Source organism: Lampetra fluviatilis, chromosome 19 (assembly GCF_964198595.1).
Source record: "Lampetra fluviatilis chromosome 19, kcLamFluv1.1, whole genome shotgun sequence".
NCBI lineage: Eukaryota > Metazoa > Chordata > Hyperoartia > Petromyzontiformes > Petromyzontidae > Lampetra > Lampetra fluviatilis.
Genome location: NC_136293.1, coordinates 14,231,025 through 14,251,979, shown reverse-complemented (window position 1 = coordinate 14,251,979; position 20,955 = coordinate 14,231,025).

The following is a 20,955-nucleotide window of genomic DNA, read 5'->3' as shown; positions in this document are numbered from 1 at the left end:
GTCGATATAAGGTTGAAGAGGGTATGAACAATAAGAGCGCGGCGAACTGCAAACGTAAGCAAAAGCCGGGAGCGACACCAGCCCAGCAACAGCGAGTCGGGCTTCGACAGGCCATAAAAGTAGGAATAATAACTCCCGGGGTCAGGGGACATCAGAAAAAGCAAGCAGACAAAAACCAGAACTGACTCCAAGGTTCAACCGCCCTCACCTACAAGGAGTGACGGAAATTAATGAGGCCTTGAGTTAACGGCGTCAGCTGGACAGCAACAACACCGGCGAGCAGAGACAGAGTGAGGCAAAGACTGCCAGGCTATGAAATACAACTTCATGTCAGTAAAGCCGACCAACAAGTTAAGTTAAAGACATCACAATACATAATATCGTACATAACATCAATGTTAACGCTATTCACCGTCAACTATATTCCGCTTATATAACCATGCAGACACCAAGGAATACGAATTCCTAGGATCAAGAAACTTACCCCTTAACCTAAGATATCGGAAATAAATTAATAATAATAAGCCTATGCATGAAAGACAAAAGTAAAACTTATGAAAAGCCAGGATAGCGGGATAAATCACCACCAGGTCGAAATAAAATACATAATAAAAGAGCGATGTTAAACCCAGGGTCGGAGAGAAAGGGAGATCCCGGCCGTCTTTGTATCCCCGCAGCGCGGGATGGGAGTGTGTATGTGCTCGGGGAGGCACCTCCACTTGGGTCAAGCACCACGATGGGAAACGACACACCTGAGGTTACATACAGAATCATAACTGGGAAATGGTAAGGGACAAATGTTAATTTAAAACTTTTTAACCATGTCTGTGTGCGTCTGTGAGGGTCGGAGGGAGTGTGCCCCTCCCTCCAGGTCGTGCAACACGGACAGAGACGCCTGTGAGACGATTTGTAACGTCTGTGTTTTGCAGACAAGAGATAATATTGCACCCAGACAGAGAGACGATTTCGAGGCAATTTGTAACATCTGATTGTTTGCTCATGGATTTTATGGAGGGAGTATGACAACGGAAAATACCGTGGGTGATGCACACAAGGACACGGACGTACGGACACACACATGAACACACCTACACACGGACAGATCCTGACACAGTAAATCAAAAGAAAACCCCGCCTTGTGGGCAGGACCCAAGGGGATTTTTCGGCATAAAAGAAAGGACTCTGAGCATTGGAAACCAGTTCGACCAGGAGAGTCAACTCATCACGAGTGCGACCAACGGGTCGACTCATGAGCGAGCTCGACCGGAAGGGTCGGATCGACTCATCAGCCGAGTTCGACCAGAAGGGTCAACTCACCAGCCGAGTTCGACCAGAAGGGTCAACTCACCAGCCGAGCTCGACCAGCGGGTCGGCTCGACTCATCTTCAGCTCGACCGAGCGGGTCGACTCAAGGGCGAGCTGCGACTAACGGGTCGGCTCGACTCTTCAGCTTCTGGGACTCAGCCGAGTTCAGACGGCTCTCGGGGCTCGACTCAAGCGGCTCCCCGTCTCCTCTGCAGGCGGGCAAGATCCGCTTGACAGCTCAACTCGGCCGTGACAGCCCAACCTCTGCCGAGTCGAAGGTCGCTCTGCAGCTGAAGGTCGCGGTTTGGCGACGAGGTGACGACCCAGCACTGCGCGCTGCGAGCGAGCTGTGGGCGCCACCTACCGACCGGGTTCCGAACTACGACAGCGTACCGACCAAGCATCCAAACCAAATTCCCCACGGCGACAGAGGAGCGACTAATACGTATGACGCGCACCGCCCCCTCACCACACGACCCCCAGGCGTCTGTTTGACATAAAGAACCGACTCCGAACACTGACTATTGAAGACAACTCTTACCACTCAAACCCACTCGAACCCATAAGCCATCCGTGGCTGTGAAGAAAACACTCGAGACCGAGTGATGGCCATCCGTCGTTTATAAGAGTATTCGTAATTTTATCTTTAATATTTAGTGGGCTGTACTCTTAATCGCATAAATTCGCAACAGATCCATCAATACGAATTGATTCTTGGCACCTCCTTCCGCCGAGCAACGCTCACGTGGGGAGTGGTGGCCCACCAGATCCTTATCAGGTGATCTGGTCCCCAATTAGTAAACTCTGTATAAGATAACGATCTTCGGAAAAGGAGCGCCGTCGCAGGCCTTACTCCGAGCCATTCTGTTGTCAGATAACCTGCCGATGTATCTGTTGAGATTGGTGCCTTTAAGAATAATAACTGTCTTGATTGTGTTTTTATCGCCGTATAATCTTTCAAGTATCTTTCATTCATTAACGTTAAGGTTTTCTTAGCATAGTATTTGCATGTTTTAACGACTCTCTCACTAACAACCATCGCGTTACGCGGGATCCATGTGCCGTTGTCAAGTGAAATCAGACAATCATTGATGATACTGTATTGATGCCGTGTTGACGTTCCGGGATTGAGAGTTCGCATACTATATCATAGTTGAGGTTGAATTAGTAATAAATTGATTAATACAGAAGTGGTTGTGTGATTCTTTCCTGAAGTCTATGCATAAGATCTGCTTCTGCGTTGAGATCTGAACTTGGAGACCTTAATAAACACACTAACACATACTCAGTAAATGTTAAAGCGATAACGGGGCGAACCGGGGACCTAAAGATAAGCGAGAATGAGACGAACCTAGACAACGATGCCGAGTTAGTCTAAGTTAATCTTGCATACTTACACCACACCTGCATAACTGCATACGATTAATTGCCTTATTCCGATCGATAACCCACCCTCGTCACCGAGGCGGGGTCTGGTTATCATAACGACTGGCATTATCATAATTACTCCCACTCGCATAATTACTACAATTACCTCTCGAATTGGCATAATTAAATGTGCATAACTACATGATTAACATATTTCCGGATAATTACACATTTGGCCAAAATTCATTTGATTATTATTATTTTCACTGAATATTCATAACCCACATATACAACATAATAATTTCACCCACGCACGCATACAACACCTCAAAATTTTCATACCCAACATATACAACAGGTGGCCTTAAATAGACAGAGGGGGGGGCGGAGGCAGAGAGAAGGAAGGGGGGTTAGAGAAAAAATTTGCATATCAATGAGTGGTCAACAGACGTGGTGCTGCACGGCAAGTAAGCCTGAAAATCAGGAGGACACACTAAAATTAAATAACCTAGTAAGATATCGAAATGTAATGTAATACAACACAGAGGGTCTGCCTGTGTCCTCTTTAGAATGTTTACAATGTTCACACTTAAATTCTAACTTAGCAATCTTTGAAATACCTAATCAACCAGGCTATGCGTTAATTGTGTGTTGACCGACCCTCTGTGTTGTATTACATTACATATTAGCAGACAGACGTGTGTGTGTGGGGGGGAGCGGTAGTGTGGTGGTTAGTGCGCTGCGCTACGAACCCGGCGAACAGAGTTCGATTCCCGCTCACGGCCACCACCGATGACGATTATTTGAACCGGTCCTGGGCCTCCCCTAGGTAGACTCAGCCTCAAACGAGTAACTGGTGTGGTGTGTAGTAAACATCGCCACTGGGGAGACAAAGGCGGTCGGGCGTGGTGAATCCAAGTCCCGGGTAGTAAAGCTAGTTATCTATATAACATTGTTTTCTTACCAAACGTGTTACACGTGAATGCAGCTGCGCTTATACAATATACCACTAGAAATAACAAAAATGCCGATACATGCAAATCGTGTAACGAATAACATGACTCGGTTTCTTAAACGTATTTTTCCCCGTTTGTTTAAAAAAAATGTTAAACTACATTAAATACAAAGATGTCAGATCTTGTCATCATCATAGCAATCGCACGGATAATTAATGCAGCATATTAAGGTGCAGCAATGTATTATGTCAATTAATATTTATTTTTGGTCTCGTCACTTATTTTCATTAAAGTACGCATCTTTGTTTTTCTCAAAAGGCAAGGCACATGATGTGGGTGCCTTTCGTTCTTTCCTTTAAATTCATTTCCCGACTACTTCGTGCTTTTGTAAATCCATCATATAATAGTGCCATTCGCAACTAGAGCCCCAACATCTATATATCGTACATATACTGTATATAAAATAAACTCCTTAAAAAATGTTTTTTTTAAACAACGCTTGTATTCACAACTTAGTTCAACTCACGGTCGAGAAGTACGCCAATGATGCGGCGCCTGCTCCCACATCAACGCTGACTTGAATGGTTTGATGACTTTATAACTGCGTCTTGAATGTCCAACTTCTGTGCTTGTGTGGAGCAATGGCGGCCGTAACTCGACCACGCGGCGCGTGCGCGCCTGAGGCACGCGGCGTCGGCTTCTTGTGCGAGTCGATTCCACAGTTTAGGGACCGCGGCGTTTTTTGACCTACACATAGATATATAATTAATACGCCGTCCATACAAACATTGCTTGAAAGCAGGCATGCATTGTCTCCGGATCTGAGTACTTGTGCAACATTTGGAATTGATTGGAGAACAGGAAGTAGACTTACTTTTGATTACAAGATTTGACCACGACAAACACAAGTGAAGTTAAATAACCTCCTTAAAAAAAGTAAAAAAAATACGGTTTTATTCACAACTTCGTTTAACTCACGTACGAGAAGTATGTCAACGATGCGGCGTCTACTCCCACATCAACGCTTACTTTAATAAATCGATCTTCTTGGTTCTTTCGGTAAAGCAATGTAGAAGGGAAATAATAAAATAACAAAAATAAAACATAATAAAAATTAAAACTCTCACGACGAAATGTTATAAATGAATCTTCAATGTAAAACTTTTGTTTGCGTGGAGCGCGGGTGCCCGTAACTCGTGACACGGAGCGTGCGCGCCTGAGGCACATGGCGCCTGCTTCTTGAGCAACGCGATTCGAGAGTTTAGGGACCGCGGAGTTTTTGACCTACACAAATATATATAAATAATGAGGCGTTCATACAAAATGTAAATTGCTTTAAAGTAGCGAATTAATGTATTAATTGATGCCGATTTTGAAAGAGGCATGCATTGTCACCGGATCTGAGTCCGTGTGCAACATTTGGAATTGATTGGACAACAGGAAGTAGACTAAATGTTGATTACAAGATGTGACCACGACACAGGAATCAAGTTAAGTGAAACCCCTGAAGACCCTTGACTGTGTACTGTAGTTGTGCATTTGTCCACACGAGGGGAAAATGTGACTTATGTAGAACCTATAGCCCTGACCATAATCTGTAATGCTCATATAGCCACCTCAAACCCTATGTCCTTGATTGAATTGAATATCTGGCTTGCATGCCACAATGATTGTTATAATTTCAGTTGCTATACTTCAGTTATTTGAGGAAAGGGATTTTGAATAAAAAATGTCCCCCCCCCTATGCTATCTGATGTTTGCCTCTGTTTTTAGCACAATTCGGGGATGTATAAATTGCAAATGCTTTTTGGGGGCTCATTTCACGATGGAAGTGTTTTTTAAATCCCTCGGGACAATTTGTAGCCGACATATTTTGAAATCAGGAAATGTTAAAACTGACTCTGTGGACCTTTAGATTGTTCAGTAGTCAATGCCCAACAATCTTTGATCTGTCAATGAAAGCCTGTGAAAGATAATGTCATTTTGAGCACAGAGCCCTCCTTTTTGGAAAACCATTCAACTCAGTGGCTCAAATGCAACTGTTTTTGACTCGGGGGGCTTCATTGAGACAAGGGGTGACTCGGTTAACATCAGTTGCAGTATATATAAATCTTCCAGACCATGTGTAAGTATGTTTTTCGTACAATTCTGGGACGCAGAAATTGCAAATGCTTTCGAAATGTTTTTCGTCAAACCCCTGGACAATTTGTAGCCTCCATATTCTGCAAGCAGGAAATGCAACAACTGGTTCTCCATGTCTATTGGTTGCAGTGTTATTAACAAGCAAAATTAAGGGCTTTTGAGCAATGTTTTGCAACAATTAGACTTTTTCCAGTGGAAAATTGCATTGAAAAATGGTCAACTTTGCACCTTCATAATCCTTAAAGCTAAACCTACCCTAATTAAATAGGGTTCGTGTGTCGATTTTTTTCTCGAGAAAAAATATATTAGTAAAATCACCCAATTTTATTTTATATATAGCATAATATGATTAAAGTCAATTGGGGAATGAGCTTCTAATTGAAAAATTACACGTTTAAAATGTGGCAATTTTTTTGCAAAAAAACACGTAGTACTTCTAGATTTGAGGCTTTCGTGACTGCAAGGATTCATACTCTTAGGTTCTTTCGGTCACGTAGGTGACTTTACCGAAAGAACCTAAGAACACGTAGTACGTTTAATTTTACAAGTTTTGTTTCATACATCACGTCGTAAGACTTACATAAACGGAGGGATTCACAGTGGCAAGAATGTAACTACCTTGCCTGGTATACAGGAGGTCGTAGGTTCAACCCCATCCCTCACACCTGCTGTATTTTTGTAGTTCGATTGTTCTCCCCATGGTCGTGTGGCTTTTTCCCTCCACATGCGTTTAGTGCATTTGACTGCTATGTCGATTTTTCACGCGGAAAAAATATACATGTTAAATTCCCCATTTTTTATTTTATATACAGCATTGTAAGACTAAATTCAATGGAGGAATTCACTTCTCATTGACCCCTAACCGTTAACCATAACCCTAACTAGGCTAACAGGGTATATGAATTATTTTGGAAGTCCCTATTCCATTCCCGGGAGCCCCACAACCACTTCCCTGGTATTCACATTCCCGCATGAGGAATCGGAACTCCAAGATTTGGAATTGAGACTCCTGCTTTGGACTTAGGACTTCTTAGGGTTGCAAGTGAGATGCCTCAAATATGTCTTTACACGCGTCTCAGCGAGATGAGTTGAATCGTATATGGCGCGACTCTGTCGAGTAGAGTCGACGGGCATACACCACTCGATTGTGTGACTTGTGGAACCGGGGCGGCATTTTGCATTGAAGTCGATGATGGGTGTGATTTTTGACGATTTGAAGGACACTGTTTGGGAATGCAGTGCGTTTCACTATTTCAGCACCGATGTTCACCAAATATTCAACGGCGTAAACGTATGGGATAGCTTGGGATGTCAGTGCAGTAGTTTGTTACTTGAAAATCCGTGAAGAAATAAAGAATTGCGGTGCAAATCGGCCGTAGAGTTTCGTTTTTTTTACCGGCGCTTGACGTGTTACGTGTGCCCTCTGGTTGACAAGTGCAGTACCACAAGTGTTCAATTCGTGGTTACGTCTGCGATGTGGTGGACATGTGCAGTACAGGCCAACACAGTACACCAGTAGTTGCCGCTGTCAGGCCTCACCCCGCGCGTTCCCCGTAGTTGTGAGTCGCTGCTGCTGCGGCGTCCTGGCGTTAGTCCCAAGCGCGGTTGGCGGCGATGAAGCCGTGAAGACACCGGTTGCACCCGATTCAAGAGCCGAATGGCTCACAGGGCTATACTAATAAATTAACTTTGAACCGCACAGTTCCACTGCTGCTGTCACAGCGCCAAGCACTGCAGTTGTACCACGTGACCACACGGTGGCGATACAGCACCACGTTGGTGAGGCTATTTAGCGAGTGTCCATGTTGGTGTTTATGTTGAACTTCTTTCACACCGTACATAGCCAACCATGCTCACCGGAGGTGCGGGGGAAGGACATCAAACTAAGCACACAAAGCAGTGATAAAGAAAATTTATTTTCAATCTAGGTTTTCAAAATGCGTAGCTCCAGTGACTTCCTAATATCGGAAGGAAAAACATTACAGACGGCTGCAGAAGTGTACCTGAAAGCGTGCGATGCAGCGACCGTCTTTATTCGATGACTTGCCAAAAGCTGCTGCGAGGATGACTAGAGTTTGCGTGATGTTTTATGCTCTTTGATGATACCAGCAAGGTATCGTGATTCATTTGTGGCAAGCGCTTTGTATGTGTAGTGACTGTGATTGTCACTTTGTGGTGACGGGCTTACGAAGCCACGGCGGATAATGTAATGGCATCATGTGTAGTCCGCTTACTGGGCGTAGTACCAGCCCCAGCGGGGCTTGGGTGAGCGCTTATCAGCGCGGAGGTACCACGTACGGTGTGCGGTGCGGGCTCCGGGTGAGAGAGCGAGAAGGAGCATCAGCCAGCCAGGGTTACCTTGGGGCATGATACGCTGGTTGACCTGCTGTCACGTGACTGGATGATATTGGAGGGGGGGCACCGGTGGACGGGGGCCGCTGGGCGGTCACGTGGTCTAAAAGAGCTCTCGGGGTCCTTCGAGAAGGAGCTCGAGAGATCTGGAAGGTGGGCGGGGCGAGGGGCGGAGCCAGCCCCATCCCAGGGGGATATAACAGGGGCCCCGTGAGAAGCTCGGGGTGCTTCGTGTGCTGGTGTGAAGAAGATCCACGTCGGGGAGAAGAAGCCTCTAGCCACGTGGTCCGGGACCCAGCTTGTGGTCAGAGCCGGGATAGCGAACCGTGTCTAGTTCTGACGTAGCGTGGTTAGATGGGCATTCGAGACCCGAGTGTAGATTGTGTAATATTGTGTTAAAGTTGCGTAATAAATAGTGTGGCTCCCAAGATAACGTCTGCGATTCAGTTAGTCTCACTACATATGTAATGAGTACAACCATATATTGTATGAGTTCGGAAACAGGAAGCCAATGCAGTTCGGTGAGCACTGGACAGACATGGTCGGATTTTGCAGTACCTGTCCTGGTGCCTGTCAAAAAATTGTGTACATGCTGCAGCTTGGCAATGTTTTTGCCAGATGTGCCAGAGAGTAGTAAGTCAGAATAATCGAGCCCTAATGCTATCCCTAATCCTAACCCATAACCCAATCCCTAACCCCTAACCCTAACCTCTAACCCTAAATCCTAACCCTACCACAATTTTGTGCAAAAACGGCATAGGCTAGTATGCCAATTTGCTATTTGGCCAAAAAAGGTATGCCAATTTTCTTTCTGTGAGGTGAAATTTAATCGTGAAATTTCCAATTTTGTATGTAATATGTAGCATACGACAGCAAACACAATGGAGAAATGCACTTGTTGTTGAAAAATAAAGCTATGGAAATTTGGCTCATGTTGGCCAAAAATGGCATAGGTTTGCCGATTTGCTTTTTTTTACTTCAAAATTGCATAGTTACATTTCTCACTTTAAATGTAATATATAGCATACTGAGGCTCAACCCAAACGAGGAATGCACTTTTTGTAAAATACTAAATCTATGAAAATTGGGCCAATTTTTGGCAAATACCGATTTGCTGTTTTTTACTTGAAAGTTTCATGGTGAAATTTCCCACTTTAAAAGTAATATATAGCATACTCATGCTAAACAAAAGGGAGGAATTAACTTTTTCTTGGAAAATGTAGCTGTGAAAATGTGGCTCATTTGTACAAAAAACTGCATAGGTTATACGTACTTGACTTTACCCTTAACTCTTACCTTAACCCTAAACCCTATCCATAACCATAACCCTAACCCCTAATCCTAACACTAAAAACTAACCCTAACCCCTAACCACTAACTCCAACATTAACTCTAAACCCTATCCCTAACCATAACCCTAACCCAAAAACCTAACACCCAACCCTAAAAACTAACCCTAACCTCTAACCATAACCTAAACCCTAAACCCTGACCCTAACCCTAAGCACTAACCCCTCATCCAAACCCTAAAACCTAACCCTAACCATAACCCAATCCCTAACCCCTGACCCTAACCATAACCATAAACATAACCCTAATCCTAACCCCTAACCATAACCTTTAACCCTAATCCCTAACCCGTAACCCCTAACCATTACCCTTACCAGTAACCTTAACCCAAACTCCTAACCCTAACCCAACCCCTAACCGAATCCTAACCATAACCCCTAATTCTAAACTTAACCCTAAACCCTATTCCTAACCATAATCGTAACCTTAACCCTAATCCTCACCCCAACCCTAACCCCTGAACCTAACCCCTAACCATAACCCAAACCATAACCCCTGACTCTAACCCTAACCCCTATCCAGCTTGTAATCCACCTTGAGCAGCAGGTAATTCACCTTGAGAAGCTGGTAATCCACACGAACGAGCTGGTAATCCCCGTGTGGCCAACACGCGATACAACTACACTGCCAGCACAGGCGGGCAGTGCCGCCGCGTGGTGGACACCATGCGTGTGAGTGTGTTGGAGAGTAAAACCCACATTTACAGTTACACACTGGTGTGCTGTACCAGTAACAAATTGGCATATTTTGTTTATGTGACAAACCTTACTAATTGGCTGTGGCGGGTGGTGGCGGGTTTAACATGTATATTTACGCAATATAACAAAAAAACCTCTGCTATGTACTGTAGTTGTGCATTTTACCACAAGAGGGCAACACTTGACTTGTGTAGCACGTATATCCCTGACGCTGAAATAGCCACCTCAAGCCTATAGTCTTGATTGAAGTGAATCTGGCTTGCAAGCCAGTGTGCTCGCTTATCATTACAGTACACCACTGTGGGGTGCCACGGTGGCGAAATGTTAACGCCATCCCCTCGTATGCAGGATGGTCGTGGGTTCGATCCTGACCCTAAAGCCTGCTATATATTTGGAGTTTGCATGTTCTCCCCGTAGCACTTCGTTTTTTCCCGAGACACATTTAAAACCATGCGTTTAGAGTATTTGTCTGCTATAAATTTTCACATAAGCCACTTTGTTGAGCTATTATTTGTGGCCAGGTCACTTCTGAAAAAAGCTATATAGCTTAGTGGGCCTTAAATTGTAAAATAAAATAGTAACATCTAATTATGGTTACATTAGTCCCAATTCCATGGTATTGGTATTCACTCTCCGGGATGTGGAATTGGGACTCCCGAGTGTGGTTTTGGGACTCCTGAAATGTAGTTTAGACTCCTTCGATTTCCAAGTGAGATGCCTCAGAAAGCAACTTAGTGTATTAAAAATATGTATGGCTGTTGTTTAGTTTGTATGTTTTCCCCCTGTTCTGCATGGGTTTCATATATTCTAGATTTGAAGTTTTCGTGACTGCAGGGATCCATACTCTTTGGTTCTTTCGGTAAAGTCACGTAGATATAAAATACAATAAATAAAATCACGTCGTTTTGGGCGCAACACATGCATCAGTCATCAGGTGGGACAACCACAGCAAGAAACAATTGCTGAAGTGTGTTGCGCCTGAAACGTCGTGATTTAATTTATTTTACACCTACGTGACTTTACCGAAAGAACCAAAGAATATGGGTTTCATCTTCTTGGTTCTTTCGGTAAAGTCACGTAGAAGGGAAGTAATAAAATAATAAAAATAAAACATAATACAATAATACAAATAAAACATAATAACATAATAAAAGAATAAAAATAAAACATAATATTATGTTTTATTTTTATTATTTTATTACTTCCCTTTTACGTGACTTTACCGAAAGAACCAAGAAGATGAATCCCTGCAGTCACGAAAGCTTTAAATCGAAAAATATGGGTTTCATATAAGTTCTCCGGTTTCCTCCCATATCTAAAAGAACAATGTAACTGGTATTGTCCAAACAACCCAATCCTGCAAAATGACCTGCAAATGACTGCGAAAACTTATTAGGCAGAGGACAGGTTTTTACTTTTATTGAGGTAATATTTGCAGTAATTGCTCTTGGCTACATTGTTATTGCAATTCGTGTTTTTGTAATATCAGTGTAATGATGTCAGCCTGTATTTGACGTATCTATACGTTCTTAGTTGATAGTTACTGGTTGATTCTACAGTTTAAGTGTTAATTCTAGATTTGAAGTTTTCGTGACTGCAAGGGTCCATACTCTTTGGTTTTTTCGGTAAAGTCACGTAGGTAAAAATAAAATTAAAAAATTCTCGACGTTTCAGAGGCAACACAAGCTTCCGTCTTCAGGTGGCACCGTCACAGCAAAATTACTGTATCAAGTGCAGAGAACTCTAAGAGACACGAGACTATATATAGGTTAAGGGGGGGGAAGGAGCCAGGATGGGCCGTGGGGGGGGGGGGGTTGAGCCGCCTTTTGTTATGCTGCAGGGGGTTAGGGGAGGGAGAGAGCGCAGTGTGTAGGCGATGGTAAGTGGTTGAAAAAGGGGAGACACATGAACAAGAGGCAGTATTAAGCTGACAAACTGGTTGCCTTGCAGTATACTGCAGTAAACTATGAGGCTGCTAAAGTTTAACTTTGGTTTAACTTGGTTAAAAAATCGGGCTAATCAAGCTGGGAATAGAAAACAACTGGAAGAAATATAAATGGCTGTACAATTATAAGGCAGCTAAAGTTTGACTTGGTTGATGACATCTTTCCAATGATTGCTCAATTCTTCGGCCATAGCTAATCATTGTTTAAACACAGCGGGTTCTCATGATATTGTTTTCTCCGATACCAAAATACTCTGAAAACCTCCAGGATACTACCAGAGATTTGTCCATGAAGCTATCCAGATATACAAACATAGACACAACTTCAACCGAGAGGATGGTTTAAAATTGAGCAATCATTCAAACCTTCAATACAACCTGGGGGGATGACTCCTTCAGGTTGTGTATTTAAGGAGTACAATTTGAATTCCTGTGCACCGATGCAATTCATTTATGGTTGTGATTGTGTGTGTGCACCTGTCTATATTGACCTGGTCAAGGCCTATGATACCATCAGTAGGACTGGGCTCTGGGTTGTTCTTCGTGCTTTCGGAGTCCCTGACCCTCTGCTCACGATCATTAAGGACCTTCATGATGGTGAGCGGGCCCGGGTAAAACTACGTGGCCGGGAGTCGGAGCCTTTCCCTGTACACATTGGGGTGCGACAGGGATATCCTCTGGCTCCCACATTATTTAACATCTATTTCGACTGCGTAGTTCGTGAAGCCTTCAATAGCTGTACCGGGGGAATTTCCATTTGGTACAGATATAATGGGAGGCTGATCGACGCCCGGGTGCGTTCAAGGGATGGCTCCCTATTGGTCAACCACGTTATGTATGCCGATGATTTGGTAATAGCTGCTCATTCAGAAGAGGAGTTGGAGACGCTGCTGCTGAGACTGGAGCGTGCCACTAAGAGGTGGGGCCTTACCATCAGCCCCACCAAAACTAAGCACCTGCCTGGGTATTTTGTACCATCGGACACTCCACCCCCACAACTCCCAATTGGTGATGGGGCAGTTGTGGAGAGAGTGGAGAGTTTCTCATACCTGGGCAGTGTGCTTATGACCGGCTCCAGTTTATCAGCAGAGGTCTCACTCCGAATCAGTCGAGCGGCAATATCTTTTCATCGGTTGCGTAACGCTGTGTGGGAGCTACCTGGTCTGTCGCTCCGCACGAAGCTTCAGGTCTTCTCGGCCACGGTCATTCCCTCCCTTCTCTACGCTTGCGAAACGTGGACCCCCCCTAGTGGAGCATCTTCGCCGGTTGGAAACATTTAGGCTGGCCTGTCTACGATCCATCCTGGGTTTAACCAGGCTGGATTGTGTGAGGAGCTCACAAGTCCTTGAAAGATCTGGGCAAAGTCCCATCAGTGAGCTCCTCCGGCAGGCAAGGCTGCGTTGGCTGGGTCATGTAGCCCGCATGCCCAGCCACCGCATGCCTAAACAGCTTTTGTTCGGCCGGATTGAGGGGGCTAAACGGGCGCGGCACGGGCTAGAGAAGAGATGGAGTGATGTGGTACAGGAGGACGTGGAGCTGAGTGGACTTGCCGATGACTGGTACCAGCGGTGTCAAGATCGGCCTCAGTGGAAGAGGCTCGTGAAGGACGCTACTGGGCAGTTGGAGGCAGTCGCCCTCCAACAACAACGGAGGGCGGAGGAGCGACGCTCACAACAACGAGCGGAGCGCCGGGTGGCTAAAGCACAGCAAGTTGGTACAGTAGGGGGCACAGGTGGTGCATCAGCCAGTCATCTCGGTCATCTCGGTCAGTCGACCCGTGGCACCTGGGTTTGCCCCGTGACCTCCTGCCAGCGGGCGTTCGACACTTCACGTGGCCTCAAGGTGCACATGGCCTGGCACAAGCGTCGTGGTGACGTCACCGCCACTTAGTGGCGAATGGCGGTTGTTGTTGTTGTTATATGTACGTGTATCATTTGTACAAGTGTGTGTCATGTCTTTCACACGTGTTGTTGATTCATGTTTTATGTGTGTATGATGGCTGTTTTATCTCCTGCATGTTGTATGTATCGTGTTTATCTATTCTGTGTAACTTTCGCTCTGTGTCATTTTATTAATGATCACATGGGTGCATGTGTAATTTAGGAGAACATACATGAGAGCAACAGTTGAGCTGCAGTCCATCGCCAGCCCGATCCTCAAGAAGGTGGGTCGGGGACCAGGATTGTCTGTACAGCCTCCATTATGGCTAGAATCGTGGTTCGTTTTTTTGTACTCTTTGCTGTAACATGTTGACCAGCCCCTACTGGTCATCTGTGAAGAAGAGCTTATTAGCTCATCGGAATCCTCCAGTCTAAATAAAGATTCTGATTAAGTGTATTTTGTTTAACCGTTTTAGAATTGAAAGGACATGAATAGTCAAAGTGGCAATCAGAGCAAAAACAACCTCATAAAAATCAGAACAAAATAGAAATCAGCAGAGCACGAACTTAAATCAATATTAAATACATACATTTTCTAGCATAAATGACTTTGAACAAATTACTTTAGACAAATTACTTTGGAAAAACATAGTCAAATTAAGTTATAGAAACATTAAAATGGAATAACCCATAACCCTAACGCCTAACCCTAACGCCGAACCCTAACCCCTAACCCTAACCTAACCCTATCCTAACCCTCACCCCTAACCCAAACCTAAATAACCCTAACCTTAAACCTAACCCTAACCTCTCACCCAAAACCCGAACCCTAGGTTATGTGCCACCTCCATTGATACCGAATTCTGCTCTGGACCCATTGGCTATTAGGGGGAGGTGGCAGTTTACAAAATAAAATACATTAAGTGTTACTCCCCTTTGAATTGAAATATAATCAACGTGAAAGAAGTCAACTTTTCACTTAAGGAATGTTATACAACTGGCCTGGGGACTGGAGGAGGGCACTGCACGAAGGAGCCGGCGACGTGATGTTGGTTCCTGACCACGGCTAGGGGGGGTCTTCTGATGCAATGGGACTGGAAATTACAAAGGTTTAATATCGTCGTGTCCACTGTTATGCGGGGCAAGGTTATATGGGCTACACACGAGCACTTGATGCACTTGGGTTTCCGGAAGACATTGCTGACTCTCCAACTTAACTTTTTTTGGCCCGGGATGGCTGGTGACGTTTATAATGTTTTGAAGGGATGCACAGAATGCGCTCGCCGAAAACCTCCACCAAGGATGGGCTGCCCACCCTTGAAATCCATAGTGGTATCCCGCGTCAACGAACTAGTCGCACTCGACGTGCTCGGCTCGTTCCCCACCACCCCGCGTGGAAATAAATATTTGGTCGGGGTGTAGTACCTCTCGCGCTGGCCGGTGGCTTGGCCAGTGCCGAACCAGTCGGCCGCGATGATTACGGACGCATTCCTTCACGGCTATGTGTTGGATAAGGGGGCTCCGGAGCGCCTTCTTACCGACCAAGGCAAAACATTTTCATACAAACTGTTGAAGGAGGTTTGCGATCTGTTGGCCACCAAGAAGGTTCGAACTTCGCCCTATCACCCTCAGACTGATGGTATGGTGGAACATTTGCACAGGACCCTGACCTCGATATTATGTCAGAAGGTCAATGAAGCACAGTCCAACTGTGACTTACATGTTCTGGGTGTTCTCGCGGCCTATATATCGGCCCCTCATGCTTCCACCGGGTTCTCTCCATTCTTCCTCGTGTATGGGAGGGAGCAGGATCCCCCAATTAAAATGCAATTGAACCCAGAGCCGCTCACTAAAATATGCCGAATCCTATGCGCCTTACCCTGAAACGGTTGTCCGAGGCACGGGAGGCATCCTGAGGAAATTCGGCCTTGCGTCAGACGGCCAATGAATGGTATGTGGCGCTCCGTTAATCGGTCACCAATTGGACGCCGGGTGATATGGCTTGACTGTGTGATGCCGCCGCCACGAAGCCGTTCAGCAGGCGCCCCATCCCCGACGCGCCCCCACCCTCGCTTTCCCAGATTTTACCACCGATTTTATTTTGGACACCGACGCCTGCAGCAGCGGGCTGGGCGCGGTGTTGTCACAGGTACAGGATGGGACAGAACGATTCATCGCGTACGCCAGCCGGACCTTGAGTGGAGCCGAGCTGAACTATTGCGTGACCCGCCAAGAGTTGCACGCCGTGATTTTCGCATGCAAACAGTTCCGGCCGTATTTGTACGGCAGGAGATGTCGCGTACACACTGACCATTATGCTCTGCAGTTCCTTCTTACATTCAAGGAGCCGCGGGGGCAGATGGCCCGGTGGTTGGCGCAGTTGCAGGAGTACAACCTGCAAATCGAGTATCGGGCTGGCCGGACGCATGCAAACGCGGACGCCTTGTCGAGGCGGCCCACGGTGTACGCCGAGACAAGGGCGGAGGAGGCCTGCCCGTGTTTCACGAGGGGACGCTGCCGGCAGGCAATGGACCCCCGAGAGCCCGCGGCCACTGACCCCCCCTCAGCGAGAGAGAGTGCAGTGTGCGCCACAGAGACCCTCACAGGTGGCACCAAGGATCCCGGCGACCGCCCGGCAAGCGCGGGACCCACGGCTCGGGACCCGGCGGATCACCCCGCCCCGATCGGACGGATCCAGGAGGACGTCGGCTGCGCCTTCCCGGGCCTGAACGACGAGCAGCTGAGACAGACCCAGCAGCGGGATCCCGATCTGGCGGCAGTGGAGGCGGCACTGCGGGAGGAAAAGAGCGCCCTACCAAGACCCTGGAGCGGTTTGTATGCCCGGTTGTGTGTGCAGAACGCAGTGGTACGGGAGTTAACCGAGGCCGGCCAGCCGGGGTGCATCTGTGTTCCTGCCCAGGTGCGACCCCAGCTGCTACGGCTGGTGCATGACCACCCACTCGGGGGCCACGATGGGGAACGACGCACTCGAGAGACCCTGCGTCGCCAGTATCTCTGGCCCAAATTGGCACAAGACGTGGCGGCCTGGGTACAGGGCTGCCGCGCCTGTCAGCAGAGCGGGCCGAAACCGGCACGATACCAGTTACCCCTAAGGCCGTTCCGCGTCAGCCGCAGGAATCAGCTGGTCGGGATCGACCTACAAGGGCCATTCCCGCGATCCCATCGAGGCAACCGGTATATCCTAGTCGCAGTAGAGTATTTCACCCGCTACCCCGTGGCAGTGGCCATCCCTGATAAAACGGCCTTGGTGGTGGCCCGGGCATTTGTGGAACATTACGTACTTAAGCACGGGATCCCAGAACGAGTCCTCACCCACCAGGGTAGTGAGTTCGAGGCCGAGCTGTTCCAGGCACTGTGCCGAGAATTCGGAATCCAGAAGGACCGAACCACAGCGTACCACCCCCAAGCGAACGGTATGGTAGAACGCATGAATCAGACCCTAGCGGGGAAACTCAAACGTATGGCGGCCGCAAATCAACGGGATTGGGACGAACACCTCCCCTACGCCCTTTTCGCCTACGCCACCACCGTACACACGTCGACGGGACAAGCCCCGTTTTTAATGATGTTCGGCCGTGAGTCTCGTTTACCCGCAGATCTGCTATTCGGCGTCCCTTCCCCCCAGCCGGAGGAGGGAAGCCGCCCCGTGGAACACCTGTTGGAGACCCTGCGAGAAGCCCGAGGCCGAGCATACCCGCAAGGGGAAGCCGCGCATCGGCGGCAGGAACAGGGCACCCGACCCCGCATGGAACCCCCCTTATTCCTGACAGGCGCTAAGGTGTGGCTACACACCCCTCGCGTTGGGGTGGGGAAACTGACGACCTACTGGCGGGGACCCTGGACCGTGGTGCGGCAGATCTCCCCCTGGACGGTACTAATTTATGGCGGGGAGAGGGGTCGAGAGACGGTGGTCAACGTCCGCCGCTTAAAACCGTGGAAAGCGGCCCCGGCGAGAGAGAACCCCGTCACCCGAAGGCCCCGAAATCCCGGAGTACCCGCACCCCTCGTGTTGGGGGGCCTCGCACACTACATGGGCCCCGCCGGGCCCCCGAGACGCCCCGATCCAGTCCGGAGACGGCACGGACGACGGCCCCTAAACCCTTCCGCTGCTGAGTTTGTGCCCCAGCCCACAGGTGCCGGAGGACGGGGAGAGCCGCTGGAGTGGAGGAGGAGGCCGCCGCAGGAGCCACAGAGGACGGAACCACCCGCCCCGAGACCAGCCACCAGGTCCGGATGGATCCCCCGGACCCCGCAACGTTTCCTCATGGGCGCAGCCCAAGCAAGGTGCTCCAGTCAACCCGGGACGGGGACTGGCACCTCGGGGGGCTATGTGATGCCGCCGCCACGAAGCCGTTCGGCAGGCGCCCCATCCCCGACCTCGCCACCACCAAGCAACGGAGCCAACCCCTCGTCCCCCTCACCTCACCTCACATGAACACACCCGCACGCATTCCCCCCCCCCCATAGAGCTGGAAGGGGAGCTCACCTGATCGACCGGTTTTTATCCGAGAATCCCTTATCGGGATTAACTCTCACGGTTTCCGGCGATAAGGGAATTGGACGGCCTCCCCCAACGCTACGTTGCACCGCGGCGCTGCGACCGGCCTTAAGATGGTATGGCCGCGGCGAGGGGCATTCGGCCACCGCGGTTGAAGCGCATCCCCCACACACACCACCCACGTGTCGACGGGGCAAGCAGGGGAGGGACGGGACAGCAGGAGTAGCGGGACCGCGCATGGTCACGGATGGTTGGGATGGTTGCGCTTGAGCGCGCAGGCACAATTGTTGGGGAGGGAAAATGATTGAGCTGAAGGTATGAATAGATCGGGAGAAGGGAGGCGCGCGGGGAGCCGTGCACAGATTCCCACGGCGGGCCTTTGTGATGGACACCGCCGCATGAACTGCAATAATGGGGGCCTGCGTGAGAAAGGGATTAATTAGAATTAAAGCCGCACTTGCGTAACGCCGCACTTGTGGCACATCCGATTAGCATATCAAAGGCACCCGGTACGTGGGAAGGGGGGAGGGGCATGAGTCCGGGAATTAGGATAAAAGGGAGCGTAACAAAGTAGGGAGATCTCTCTCCACTTCTCTTCAAGAGGCCCGCGTTGAAGTCGGCTCCCAGCTCTGCCCTCCGGACGTCCGCGTGACGTGTCCAGACGGGCATAGAGGAAAAGCCACAGGACGCCGAATACTTCGAACAGTGAGTAAGAAGGTGAAGTAGGATCGTAGCCGATAAATAGAGAATAGATTCAGGGGTGGTAGAATAGGCCAGCCTCGTCGACTCATACTGATCTAGCATCAATTCGCAGGTAGCAAATAATAAATCATTAATAGCGAAGCGTGGCCTCGTGTGATCTCGTGAGCGGTGTGAACGCGTGTAGTGCTGCGGCTCGCCTCGTGGGAGCGCTGCGCAGAGCGGCGCGAGAGTGGGTGTCGCGTGGGGAGCTGCGTGTGTGCGCGTGCGTTCGCTCTGCGTAGGATACAGGTGCGCGATCATAACGTGAGTAGTCAGTGTGGAGTTGGAGTGCACGGAGCTGGGTGTGTGTGTGGGTGTGCGTACGTTCGCTCCGTGTGGGTTGCAGGTGCGCGATTAGGAAAGGGAGGTATCGTGGTAGCGTAAAGGGGGCATAATACTACTCGGTATCTAACCATGCCTACTACGCGGACCCGCGGTGGAGGGGAATCCTCGAGCGACGGCTCCCACACCATGGGTGAGGAGCCCAGCAGCGGTTCGCTTAGCCGCGGGGGGGCGAGTGATGATGTTAGCCCGGCCGTTAGCATTATCGAGGGAGGGATCTCGGGGGCTAGCGACCCCGACAACTGCACTGCCCCCAAGTTCCTGTGGGTACGTCCCCTAAATTAGCCTCGGAAGGGCCCAGTCAGAGTAGTGGAGGTTATCAGTCCTCAATGTGTGAGGATTCGTTACGGCCGCAGGCACTGGTTTGTTCACACGTTGCGACTGAAACTGCTTTTTTCGCCTGCTGGAATTCCTTCATCTCCACTTTCCAAGGGCCGTGTGTCGTGTGTTCGACGAGTTGGGGCATGCTTCCGCTGAGGTCGTTCCTCAGGGGAGTTCTGTTGTTCCGCCCACAGGCTCCGAGCACCTGACACCCTCGACATCACCCGTTGCGTCCGCCCGGAATGGACTAACAAGTGCGGAGCCGCCATCGCTCATTCTTTCTCCGCTAGCTGATTCTTCTCCTCAGGAGAGGCCGCGCCCATTGGGCAATCTTCATGTTTTTCCCAGGATCTCCAGGGAACCCACACCCACCCCATCTGGGGGTCCGGCGACAAGGACCCGTTATAAGACCGTCTGCTTTAAATTACCCTCCTCCATCGTGGTTTATCCCTACTCTGTCTGTTGGCAGTCACACGCGCAAGTCGGAGGGGTCATTGGCTGAACCGGGCTCTTCTCGTGCTTGCGGGTGGTGACACACAGATGGGGGGATGGTTGTGGTTCAGTCGGAGGTTGGGTCTGCCCTTGTATGTTGCTAACATTTTTTTTCGTTTTCGCGGATTGCTTACATATTATGTATATTGTATTTATTGTTCGTTGGGCGGTTGTTGGTTGTTGTTTACTGCAAAAAAAATGTTCCTTGTTAAGGTTTTTTTTCATCAGCCGGGACGGCTGTGTTTTATAAAGGGGGGAGGGGGGTTATGTAGAGGCTTTATTGGACTCGCCATGGCGTGGGCGCCATATACTGACACAAGCCTGTAACTACGCGTCTTGTACCTCTGGCATCGGCGTAAGCATGGCAGGGAAGCGGGCCCTAGAGGGCATAGTCCCATTGACGAGCAGAGAGAGGGTACGTGAGGACGTGACAGTCTGCATGAACCCGAGAGGGCACGTGACCAGTACGGAGTAGTAAGGGGGTTGAAAAGGGGGCTTAAGGGAACGTGATGCGTGTTCCAGATCCTTCTGGAAATATCCAGAA